Below are 13,743 nucleotides of genomic sequence, written 5' to 3'. Positions count from 1 at the left end.
CCTTCTCTTATTTTAGTGGTAAATTACAAAAATTTCTAATAAACTACCTGTCCATCTCAATCATACTTGAAACGATTATTAGTGACATTTCACTTCTAAATTTAACTTTTTTTGGTTGTGAATTTGCTCTTGAATTATACTGAAATTAAATAAGGATGGAATGATAACGTTACCCCCGACTTATAATGAATGTAATATAATTACCCCCGTTAAAAAACTTGAGAAAAAGATAAGACTCTGAAAATGGCAGCCAATAATTCTTCTATAAGAATTTCATATTTGAAGTAGGGTTTGTTATATTAATTTTCTTTATTATAAATAAGGTTTATATTGTTATTTTACTTCGTATTTAATATGTCAATCTGATTAAGAAGTAACTATTAATAAAAAAATTTGGTATAAGGAATGAATTGTCATGAGTAATTATAATCTTAGGATGTTTCTAATACTGGTACGACATTTAAAAAAAAAAAAAAAATGATGACAGCATTTCAATTTTATTTGTATGCCCTTATTTATGGTAGAGAATACCTTACATAAAAGGTAAAGTGAGGGTTAGAAGTAGGAATTCTGAAACCAAGCTCCTATAAAATTATAAATAACTTCACCAAGCTAAATACAATCATATTAAACAACTAAAATTAATACCGGATGCAAGGGATGGATACTTGATCTATAGAATAAAAGACTAGTGATATGCTTAGGTAATTCAAAAAGGGTGGAGAAAGTAGAAACTAACTGTGTTATCCATTGAACCCAAGAAAGCGCGATTGGTAGTTAAGACATTACTTTCTCTGATTGATACTAAAAGGGAAAAAATGTTTAAACTAAAGAATGTCATCCCAAATATTAGAACAAAACTAAGGGTTTAGGAATCATTATTTAATCAATTAATAGCAAGTATAGAATCAATTTCCACAATATGATCAGACACGATAACATAAAACAAGATCTATCTTCAAATTAGATACTTCAGCAAAAACATTATTACTTCAACCAAAAAATCACTAAAAAAGTAGCATGATAATAATGTAAAACGACCCCACAACCCATAGGCCTGGGGTCGCCTTTAGAGGCACTGTAAATGTTTAACTTAAGCAAACCAAAAGAAGGAGAGATTCATTTGAACAAGATAGGCCTCTTAGTCCTAACGGTGGAAACATAAAGATGCATTAGAGGTGGAAAACATAAATGTGAAGTATAGTGTAATCACCAAGATTAGAAATCATAACATGAGGGATAGAGGTGCAACCACGGGGAACAACATAAGAAATGGTATGACTAGACTCCATAAGCTTGTTGAGACCTCTGCTTAAAGGCTACTCGCTAAGAATGAAAAGCAAAGACGATAAGAGATCAATACTAAGATTATTTTGCTAAGAGTTTTTGTAATTTATTTTTTTTTAAAGAAGAGGACGATATCCTATTTTATTGATTATCCTTACTTATGACAGAGAAATATCTTATACAAATAAAGAAACTTTGGGATTATAAAGATAGAAAGACTAACCTAAATAACATTGAACTTGGTAAAATGAAATGGTTGAATAATTGAAAAATTAGCTTATTCAGGAATACACATTGAGTTTCTGATAGTAGATCCACAATAATAAAAAAAAGTGTTTGTGATTATTCTATAATTACTGCCGAATAGAAGGAAGAACTACATGATCCATAGAGAACAAAACAATCATATGCTTAGGGAGTTGAAAGATAGATGTAAAACTCTGTATGTCCCATAGCACCATAATTTGCTAGACTGTCAACTAGAGCATTACCTGTTCCATAAACATGATTATTATTACTAAAAAGAATATAATTCTTGAAACGTAAAATATCATCCTAAATGATTGAGTAAATCCAGGTGGGAGAAGAACCTTTATTAAGCCAATTAACCACAATGAGGGAGTCTGTCTCAACAATAAAATAAGAGAAACTCAGTTCATAGAACAAAGTTAAACCAACTCCAAAGGTTGGTAATTCTACAAAAGTGTTAGTACCTATACCACGAAAGCAAGAAAGAAAAATTAGTAATGATATATCAATTATTGGAATGTAATACACCACCACAACCAGCAGACCAAAGATTGGCATTCAAAACGCTATTAATATTTAGCTTGAGAATACCCAAGGGAGGCGGAACCTACTTGACCTAGATAGATCTTTTTGTTTGAATAGTGAGCTGGGAGATATGCAAAGAATTGAGCATAAGACACAATTGCTTTATGCTTTAGCGAATGATTTAGCTCTCGAAGCCACTTTTTAATCTTACCAATAATGGTAATGGTAGTAGTATCAGAATCTTGCTTCATTACGTGCTAGCCATAACTTCCTAAAGAGAAATGACGACGGCAAACTAGCAAGTAGATAAAATTGATCAAAACCCTTGAAAGAAGACCACCAATGAATAGTAATGCTCTTCCAACAGTTAGAATCTAGAAATGTTGCTAAAAAAAAAAAAAAAAAAAAAGACAGCCTTACCCTTTCTCCTTAAAAATTTCTCTCTGTACACATGCACACTTTTCTTCGCGTTTTGCTTCCTGCAACGTTTTTTCATCATCAATGTTGCTTTGATTGGTTATTCTGAAGTGGTGATGGTCATGAGGGGTTGTTTTATAGAAGTAGTTATTGAATCAAAGTGCTTTATCTTGGCAAAATGTGGAGGTGGTGGTTTGAGAGTCACGGAGCGAAGCTGGAAAACAGAGAACTCGGTGATGCTGGGATATTCCTCTATTCAGTGGCTTGGGAAGGTGTTAGAGGAGAGCCTAAACAGAGGGAAAAAGGAGGTATACTCGACAACATGAGATACTTATTGTAGTATTATTGCTCAACATTGTGCAAATAGGAAAGAGAGAGATATATATTGAAATTTCAGAGTATAACCAAGGGGAGAAGGAATACTTTATGTATTCCTGAAGGTGTGAGTGGATGGGGTTGGAGGAAGATGAGGGTGGCACTGTTAGAGCAAGGGATAGAAGAAACTAAAGTCGGTGGTGCGTCTGGAGGAGGTCAACCGAGTGATGGAAGAGGGAGACTGATGTACCCTGCTCGGTCGTATAAAGAGGTTCTCTCTTCATCTCTACCAAGAACTGTGAAGGAGAAGGTGGCTGGTGCGAAGGTCTCTGATAGGGGTAAGGGGTTTTGGCGTTGTGATGGTACGTTGACCCATTCCCATGGCAGGGCCTCTGTGGCGTGTCAGCATGCATGGGAGGTGCAACGGAAGCTGCTGGAAATGCAGGGGCAGTTGCGTGCCTTGCAAAAGGATATGGCTGCACTAGTAGCTTTTGTCGGTTCATTTAAAGAAAATGAAGTAGCTGTTAAGTTAAAAGGCTTTGAAACGGAAAGTGGGCTGAGTAAAGTCCATAAAGGGGCCCAACAGAAAAATAAAAGGGGAGTGGGTTGGAATGTCTGGTGTCGGCCTAAGTCTCAAGATCCGACGGGTGGGGCTGGGCCCTTTCAACTCAGGGCCCAAAGTAGTGGGGCTCAACCCACGGCCCAAAGCAGCGGCTCTCAACAAAGGGTCTAAAGCTATGGGTCTCAACCCAGGGCCCAAAACTGTGGGTCTCACCCTAGGGCCCAGAACAACAGGTTTGGATCCGAGCCTAAGGAAGTTGAGCACCCGAACCTTAGCCCGATACCCTCCACCGAGCTCTATAGCCTCGGATTTGTGCCGGATAGCTTATCGACGGTGAGGGGTCAGGCTGCGGGGACACAGACATCGCTGATGGTGACAGTGGGGACTGCCGGTGGGGTTTCGCAGGAGTTCTGCGCGCAACAGGTGGGTTTCGAATCTCGGGTTTCTTTGTCTATGGAAATTCAAAGTGCGCCGATGAGTGGAGCTGGGGTGTTTCTAGTCCCAGCGACAGTGTCTGTGAAACCAGTTGAGGATTTTGAGTTGACTGAGTTAGAGGATGACTCGGATGACTTTATGCATTCCGTGGAAGACGAACTATTCATCCCCGAGGCCTGTGGGTTGGAGGAGTTTTCAGTGGGGACTGAGTTTCAGAAATTTCAGAATAATCCTATCCCATTAAATTACTATTTTCCAGATCAAGCATCAAATTGGGTTATACATAAGGCAAAAGAAATTTAACATGTTGTGGGAATTGAATGTGATGGGTATGAGGAGCAGTTTATAGCCTTGTTAACTGCTATGGAAGCTGGACATCACTAAAAAAAGAGGGAGAACACAAAGAAAAGTCGGGAATTAAAAAGATTGTTGTAGTCGATAAACTCGGAAGCTAGTTCCAGCAAGAATAAGGCAAAAGGGAAGGGCCTGAATGTTCCCCAATGAAGCCCAAGATTGTATCTTGGAATGTCCGGGGTCTAAACGAGGTAGAGAAGCGTCTTCAGATTCGAAGTCTACTTCGTGAGTGGAAGGCGGACATTGTTTATTTATAGGAGACGAAGTTGACGATGATTACTAGGAGGATTATTCGGAGTTTATGGAGCAATATTTATATAGACGGGTGGTAGTGAAAGTGGAGGAGTATATAGGGAGATATATGGTAGCATGTTCTTTTAAGTGTGTGTCAGATGATTTCTTATGGGCATTTGCAGGTGTGTATGGGCCTAACCTAGACGTTGACAGAAGTTTATTGTGGGATGAGCTTGCAGGGGTACAGAGTTGGTGGGAGCTCCCTTGGTGTATTGGGGGGGATTTCAATGTGGTTCGGTTCCAGAGTGAAAGTCTTGGAAGCAAAAGATTGAGGCCAGCAAGCTTGGAATTCTCAGAGTGTATCTTTGATTTGAACTTGATAGACCTTCCACTAGCAGGGGGTCCAGCCACATGGTCAAATAATCAGACTTGGTCCTGCTTGGATCGTTTCTTAATTTCACCTGAGTTTGAAAGTCATTTTCCGGATGTATGTCAAAAGCATTTGATACGTATAACATCGGACCATTGGCCTATTATGTTGGATTGTGGAGGTATTCGTAACAGTAGAAGGTATTTTAAGTTTGAAAACATGTGATTGAAGTCAGAAGATTTTGTGGAAAGAGTCAAACAATGGTTGACTTTGTATCATTTTGAATGTACACCAAGCTTCATTTTTTGCAAACAAACTGAAAGCCTTAAAAAGGGACTTAAAGGAGTGGAATAAACAATCATTTGGAAATGTGGAGGAGAGCAAAAATACCAAGTGGATGGAAATACAAGATTTAGAAAGACTACAAGAAGGGAGGCCACTTAATGAGGAGGAACAAGCACATAAATCGTTGTTGGTTGCTGATCTTGAGAGGATAATCTTACAGGAAGAAATCTCATGGTGCCAAAAATCAAGAGCTCTTTAGTTGAAGGAAGGAGACCGGAGTACGAAGTTTTTCCATAAAATTACAAATTCACATAGAAGAAATAACAACATTGAAGTGCTGAGAATTGAACGGGTTGAGAGTAGAGAAGAAGAAGTTATTCAAGATCACGTGGTCGTTTTCTTTGAAAAGCTTCTCACTGAGCAGGTAGGTTAGAGGCCTACTTTAGATGGATTGGCTTTTGACACTATTGAACCAGGGGATGTTACCAGGTTGGAGAGGGCTTTTGAAGAGGAAGAAATTTTTGAAGTAGTAAGAAAGATGGCAAAAGACAAGACTCCCAGACCGGATGGTTTCTCTATGGGTTTTTTTCAAGATTGCTGGGAGGTGATCAAAGAGGATCTTTTGAAGGTATTTCAAGAGTTCTTCTCGGTAGGAAAATTTGAGAAAAGTCTTAACACTACTTTTCTTGCATTGATTCTTAAAAAGGTAGGGGCCTTTGAGATCACAGATTTGCGGCCCATTAGTCTAGAGAATGGTGCTTATAAGATCATTGCAAAAGTGCTTGCCAATCGATTAAGTGGGGTATTGGGGAAGATTCTTACTAAACTGCAGAATGCCTTTGTTAAGGGTAGATAGATCCTTGATGCGGCTTTAATAGCCAATGAATGTTTTGATAGTAGATTGAAGGCTGGCAGCTCAGGGATTATGTGCAAATTAGATATGGAAAAGGTGTATGATCATGTTAATTGGGATTTCCTACTTTATTTACTAGGTAGGTGTGGGTTTGGAGAGAGATTGAGATCTTGGATCAGATGGTGTATATCTACGGTACGGTTCTCGATGTTGGTTAATGGCAATCCAGAGGATTTCTTCCCAAGCTCTCGTGGTTTGAGACAAGGGGATCCATTATCCCCTTTACTTTTTGTTATTGTTATGGAGGCACTAAGTAGGATGATTTCAGCCTTAGTGACTAATGGTTTTATCAGTGGGTTCTAGATTGGATCGCCGAGTAAGGATAATACAACTGTTTCTCATTTGCTGTTTCTAGATGACACGCTCATCATGTGTGAGGTTGATCATGCCCAGTTGAGGGCTGTGAAGGCAATGCTGCTGTGTTTTGAAGCAGTTTCTGGTTTAAAAGTGAATTATGATAAATCCGAGTTGGTATCGATTGGGGAAGTTCAAGAAATAAGGGAGCTGGTTGGCATACTGGGTTGTAAGATAGCGTCTTTTCCTATGACTTATCTGGGATTGCCGTTGGGAATATAACCGAGGGCACGCACGATTTGGGATATAGTGATTGAAAAAGTAGAGAGGAGACTAGCAGGGTGGAAGAGAATGTATCTGTCGAAAGGGGGCCGAACTATATTAATCAAAAGTACACTTTCTAACCTACCCACCTACTTTTTATCATTATTCCTTTTACCGGCAAGTGTGGCGGGTCGATTCGAGAAGTTATAGAGAGATTTTTTGTAGGGGGGCTTAGGAGATGAGTTTAAATTCCACTTAGTCAAGTGGGAGATGGTATGTCATCCTATCTCCAATGGCGGTTTGGGTGTCAGAAATTTGAGGTTGTTTAATCGGGCATTACTTGGTAAATGGTTGTGGCGATATACCAAGGAACCAGAGGCCTTATGGAAGAATGTAATCGAGAGCAAATATGGTGTTTTAGGGGAAGGGTGGTGTACTAGAGAAGTTAGAGGGGCATCTGGAATGAGCCTATGGAAACATATTAGAAGAGGATGTGAGGTATTTCATCGTTACACTAGATTGCAATTAGGGACAGGCTTTAAGATCAGATTTTGGAAGGATGCTTGGTGTAGTAACAGTGTTCTACAAGATCTGTTTCCGTCTCTTTTCTTGATTGCAAGTACCAAAGATGCCACAGTGGCGGAGGTTATGGAAGTCTCAGGTAAGAACATTCATTGGAACATCGATTTCAACCGAGCGGCACAGGATTGGGAGATGGAGAGTTTTGTAGATTTTTATAGACTCTTATATTCTGTTCGTCAAAATATCCATCAAGAAGATGAGTTGTGGTGGCGTCCTGCAGGGAAATGGGTGTTCTCTGTTCGCTCTTTCTATAAGGTGCTCACACAAGTTCCAGAGATACAGTTTCCCTGGAGAAGACTTTGGTGTCATAAGGCTCCCCCAAAGCCTCTTTCTTTGTGTGGACAGCGTCTTTGGGCAATATTCTCACCACGGATAATCTAAGAAAGAGGAGGATAATTATTGCAGATTGGTGTTGTATGTGTAAAAGCGGGGGTGAGTCGGTGAATCACATACTTTTACACTGTGAGATAGCCAGGACTCTTTGGGACTAGGTGTTTAAAAGAATGGATTTAGCGTGGGTTACGTCAGAAACAATTTTGGAGGTTTTGGCTTGCTGGACCTCAATTCAAGGGGTGAGACAGATCAAAGCAGTTTGGAAGATGATCCCTATCTGTATTATGTGGTGTCTATGGTAGGAGCGCAATGGGAGGACCTTTGAAGACAAAGAGAGATATTTGGAGGAGCTAAAATTGTTATTCTTTAGGACTCTTTGTACTTGGACTATTGCTGTAGACTTTAAAGGCATGGACCTTCTGACTTCATAGTTTCTAATGTGCCTTCATAATTAGGGCATTTCCTTTGTATTTTGACATTTGGTGATTTAATAAATTCTTGTTTACTTATAAAAAAAAAAGAATCTAGAAGTATGACCACAAATAGAAGAGAAATAATGCTAAATGCTCTTCATAAGAGAACAATATGAAAATATATGGTTAGCATATTTAATAGAGCCCTCAAAACAAGAAGAGCATTTAAAAGTCATGGGAATCCCATATTCTTGAACTTTATCATCGAGGGGGATTTCATTATGCCAAAGTTTCTAGACAAAGACCAAAATCTTGGTAGGGAGGTGGTCCTGAACAAGGTTCCAAGTAAACTTAGAAGAAAATTTACTATCATGATAATGTTTTCAAACTCTAATATCACAATCTAATTTAAGAAGGATAGGATAATGATTAACCTCATGAATTAGAGATATGCCACCCAAATTAGAGAGCTTAAGCGTATTCCAATCAGTAGAGGAATAAACATCTTTTAATTGAAGATGGAGATTGTTAACATGGAAACGTTTCTGTGCTAAGGAACCATTCATGGTCCAGTTATATTATTATAAACCTTATTATAAACTTAAAACACCCTCCCTAATTTTCTATTGACTTTCCTGGTGAATGATAGGGAGCTAATGACATATAACTTTCAAAGAGATGTAATGATAAGTCTTAAATGTTTCAAGTGACGGATAATACCTTTGTTGACAACACCAAAAACATTCCAAATAAACCATTCATCAACATATTATTTGAGTTTTTGTGTTAGGTATTACACTAGTTATACAAGTAATCCTTTTACCTTTATTCTTAACAGTGTTTGCCACAATTTCAGAATCTGAGTGGGTTGATTTCGATGAATGTTTTTCTTCCTCTGATAGAGCTATGGAGGAATCCAAAGAATCATTAGCATGCATAGAGAAAGAATTAAAAATAGAGACCTCATTTGACAAAATGATCTTTATTAATGGGGTCAGGTCCAAAAATCTGATCCTTATTACTTTCAGCAGAATTGTGAACTTATAAGAGCATTAGCAGTGGACTGGCTAAAGCTAAATTTTAGCTCAAGTTTGGCAATTTCCTTCAAACTATAAAAAATAATGAACTGACTATAGCTACAGTATTTTTAACTTGGACTATTTCGGGATTTAGCTGGCTATATATTATTTTACATTATTAAAATATTCAGTTGTTTTTTGCGCTATTATTTTCTCCCTTGTTCCACTCTTCTGCTACTGATCACCTTCTCTCATTTGTGTATTCTTCCCAGCTCCCAACCTGCCTTTCATCTCTGTATTCATTCACCTCGTTACTTTAGCAAAGAGGAGTTTAGAGAAATCCAGATCCGCCCTTTCTCTTGAAGAGAAAAAACATGAAGAAAACTTATCATTCAAAAAAACATTTGTACAACTTATTTTTTCTTGGCCTATTCTCTCGCACTTGCTTTTTGCTTGATGTCTATTTTTTCTACATCTTACTTTTTATTTGATTTTGTGTTTGTCGGATAAAATTAAATCAATATTTTACCTCCACTGTGAAGAGGTTTGAAATTTCTAAACCCATTCCAACCCGTCTCTGACTCGCCAATTTTTCCAAAACTTCTCTCTCTCTGAAGAAGGAGAAAAATCTTCCTTCTTGCACTGATTGCCCATGGAGTTCTCTAGCCTGTATTGTACAACCTGGTTGTCTAGTCGCTGATCTTAGTCTCCTTGTTCGGTGCGTTTATTTTGTTTGTTTTATTATTTTGTTTTCATTGTTTTCTTTTGAGAGTCTAGAACCTCCCAAGTGATTGTCCTTCAACTTTATCACCATTCAATTCTATTTTCATGCCTTTTGGTTCCAGTTTGGTTTTTTGGTGTTAGATTTTAGAAATATTTTAATAGAATAGTAATAGATTTTAGAGAGTTTATTATTTGGTATTGTTTAAAAGTGGCTAGCTAAATTAAAAAAAGTGAATTTCTTAATTAAATCTTGGCTAAAAAATAACTAGGCTACTACTAGTGCTCTAAGAGAGACTCATTTGGTTCAATCTTAGATTTAGGTTGAGAGACTCATTTGGTTCGATCTTAGATTTAGGTTGAGAGCAGGGACTAACAAGGGGTTGCTCCACCACGAAAGTTAGGTTTGCTCCTTACCACTGCTTGGGAAAATAGAGATTGCGTAACACCCTAGGGTAAGCCTCTTTACCATAATTGAGAGGTTTTGAGACCAGGTTATTTGTAGGTAAAGCAATATGGTCTGTAATTGCAACAATTCTTTCTTTAGGGCTCCTAGGAACTCATTTTTTCTCAACAATTATGGGTGTAATTGGTTTGGTTCAGTTTGGTTTTGATTATTTTGTAGAGCCAAACCGGTATCCATCGGTTTTAGAATCGATACGGGACTGATTAACCACCAAAATCGAAAATTCTGGTTTTTCTGGTTTTGATGTGGTCCTTCCGGTTTTACGGATAAATAAAATCATATTCCTGCAAAACTTTGGCAAGTGATTGACCCACATCCTTCATTTTATAATTTTTAGCTAAAAAGTTATAAAATTAAAATCTATATGTTAACATCAAAACTCAAATGTTATATTAAAAACATAAGATTAATTTATGTTATATCATAAATTAAATGTTAATTGAAGATTAATTTTATGTTACGTCAAATATTATATTCGTTTTATGTAATAAGATTAGTAGATATGAATAATAAGATTAAAAGTTATGTTATATTAATTAGCAATTTAGAATATAATATATATAATATAATATAAAAATTTATATAAATAATATTTTATATATAATATAAAAAATTAAAATTAAAAACATATATATACCGGTCCCGTTATGTTCAAACCGATTTTCAAAATATGAAAGTCGGTACTGGACCAGTTAGAATCGGTTTCAATTTTAAAGAATCGGTTATGGACCAGACATGTTATATACCGATTCGGTTCAGTTCAACCGGTTTACTATTTTTTTTACACCCCTATCAACAACAGGAGCAACCTGTGCAACCTAAGTCCGATTTAATATTTTTGGCTAATCTTTCTACAATCAAAGAGAATATGTCCTTGAAGCTTTGCAGTTACAGTAACTAGGATTCTTCTCATACTCAAGTTTTTGCCAAAAACTGTCATTCCGAACACTTATCCATATGAAATATTTCTTAGGAACAAAGAGGTCCATTTTATACATGTGTGAGCGATGTTGGTAAATCAACAGTTAAAAACTTACAAAGAGGATTAACAATGGTTTTCAGGTATGATTTGACACAAAAGTTCAAAAGAAGTAGAGGTGATCTTACCCAGTCGGGCGCAATAGGTGATTCTTCCATGGGGTTGAATTCCCTTTAGAAAATTTTGCAACTAATGCATATTGTAAAGGTGCCTTAGAACGTTGGACTTTCATATGTGTGAAGAAAACAACCTCTAGCTTGCGATGTTTGATTTGGGCTTGTTTCGAAGGCATTTCAATATTTGAGTGGATTGAAGGGAACTCTACCTTGTTCGTATTCCCAACAATGGCAATGCACGACTTCGAAGGAGTCACATCCATTTCTTTGGATTTTAGGGACTCAATCATATTTGGGTTAGAGGAGTTTATAGTATCCATTAGAGAAACGAAGCAAGCAAAGTAAAAGCAGAGAACAAAGAAAAGAACAAAAGAAAAGATCAACAAATGAGAAGAACACGCTTATCGTGACAACAATTAGGGTTTTGAAAGGGGGATAGCTAGGGAGGAAAAACATGATCGGCTATCCTCATGAGAGAAAAAGGGGAAGAGAAAAACTTCACACAGGTATGCCCCTTTTCCCTAAATAATAAAGTCCAATTAAAACATACTATGTAGACCACACCCAAATTATTATGTAATGCCAGTTTAGAGGAAAAAACATTTATATTCTTTCCCCCCGATGCTCTGCATCCCCCCCTCTCTCTCTCTCTCTAATAGTTTTTGCTGGCTAATTATATGATGGATTTGTACTGACATTTTCATGGGTTGAAGCAAGGATACTAAGGCATGGACTGAAAACCTAGCCCTCTCTCTCTCTCTCTCCCCACTGCTTTAGATAGGCTTTTTAGAAAATGGTATGTGCGCTGTAAATGGCACCAAGAATTATGGGCGTTTTAGACCCACCTTTCTCACATTTGCAATTTGGTCTCTTACTCCCACCATTGATTCACCATTAACCTTGTAGATTTTATTTCAATTTCTCACCAAGTGATTTTCTGTCGATTCTGCACTTTTGCCGTTTGCTATGGTGCAACTAGGTTTAAGTTTAGATGATGCGCTTAGCTGAGATGTCATTTCACTATTGGTCTTCGATAAATCCCTTCTATAAGATATACCTGCCCAAAGAGGAATTAAAAAGAAAAATAGGAAAACACGTTTAACCTGGTCATCAAGTCGTAATTTGCCTTATTGGTTATTCCTAATTAAAATAGTTAAAAGTTAAAACAATTTCACCTTTGGTAATAAATTTTAAAAACTAATTCTTTCGGCAAAAAACTAGAATCCTTTAAAATATGATAAATATTGACACGTCCAAAAATTTAATTATCTAATAAAAAAGCGATGATCAAGACTTTTTTATAAGCAAAAAAAATAGTAGAAGGCAATAATGAAGATGACTTTCCTATTTGAATGTGATTATAGTAGTACTTTCACTGTCAAAAATGGGACAGAGGGGCATGGATAGTGGAAAGCGCTACAAGAGAATTCAATTAAGTTGTTAAACAACTAATAGTACTAGTAGTGAAGATGAATTATATTTGAACTAGAATAAGAAACTTATGACATATTAGATCATTTGAGAATATCCTAAAACTCCCGTCGAGCGATTCATCAAGATTTTAATATCTCTTCACAGCCTCGATAGATTCAGGGTTAAAAGCTTTTGCCTTGATGCTCGACCGACCACTTCAATTAATTAGGAGCTGCAGGCCCTGAATTTGGCTTCCCAATAAGAACTCCTTAAATTTTAGTTTAGACTGCGTTTAATTGTAAGATTTAACTGAATCCAGTTGAACTTAATCTAATTTTAACCTGAATCTAATATTTAAATATATAATTCTCAAATTACTAAACTTATTTTAACTCAAAATCTAATTATATGTGAGATTTATAATATTTTTTAAATTAACACATCTTTATACGTATTACTCATAATTTTTTTTAATTTTTTATAAAAAATATTAAACTCATATTAATATTTAAATATATTTTAAACTCAATTTAAATAAATCTCATATAATTTTCTCTATTATTTAATTTATTTTTATTTATAAAAAATTAAATTCAATTAAACGTCCAAATACAAATGCAGTGTCAAGAGTGTTTAGTCTCCAGGGGCAAAGGGCACACCTCGAATTTCATGCTTGACCGACCCACCTCGAGATGCCACAGAAAGTGAGTGAGCATGCAGATGCGTACCTACGTACAAGGTCCGTTTGACATTAATTACGTTGTTCTTTTTTCTCGTCACTGACAAAAGAAAATAATAAATTTATTTCGAGGTAACGTGGTCTCTAGGTTAAATGTCCATTTGAGCGCTTGTTTGTTTTAGATGAAATTATATAAGTTAAAATTAAAATTAAGATTAAAAGTGAAATAAAATATTATTAAAATAGATTTTTTTAATATTATTTTTATTTTAAAATTTAAAAAATTTAAATTATTTATTTTATTTTGTAAGAGAATTTAGAAAAGTTATAATCGAGCTCGTTTGTTTTTATAGATGAGATGAGTTGAGATTAAAATTAAAGTTAAATAAAATATTATTAAAATATATATTTTTTAATATTATTTTTATTTTGACATTTGAAAAAATTGAATTATTTATTTTATTTTGTGTAGAAATTTGAAAAAGTTGTAGTTTGTTTTCATAACTCATCACATCTTAT

The sequence above is a fragment of the Juglans microcarpa x Juglans regia genome, chromosome 5D (genome assembly GCF_004785595.1).
Source record: "Juglans microcarpa x Juglans regia isolate MS1-56 chromosome 5D, Jm3101_v1.0, whole genome shotgun sequence".
Classification (NCBI taxonomy): Eukaryota; Viridiplantae; Streptophyta; class Magnoliopsida; order Fagales; family Juglandaceae; genus Juglans; species Juglans microcarpa x Juglans regia.
This window is presented reverse-complemented; position numbering follows the sequence as displayed.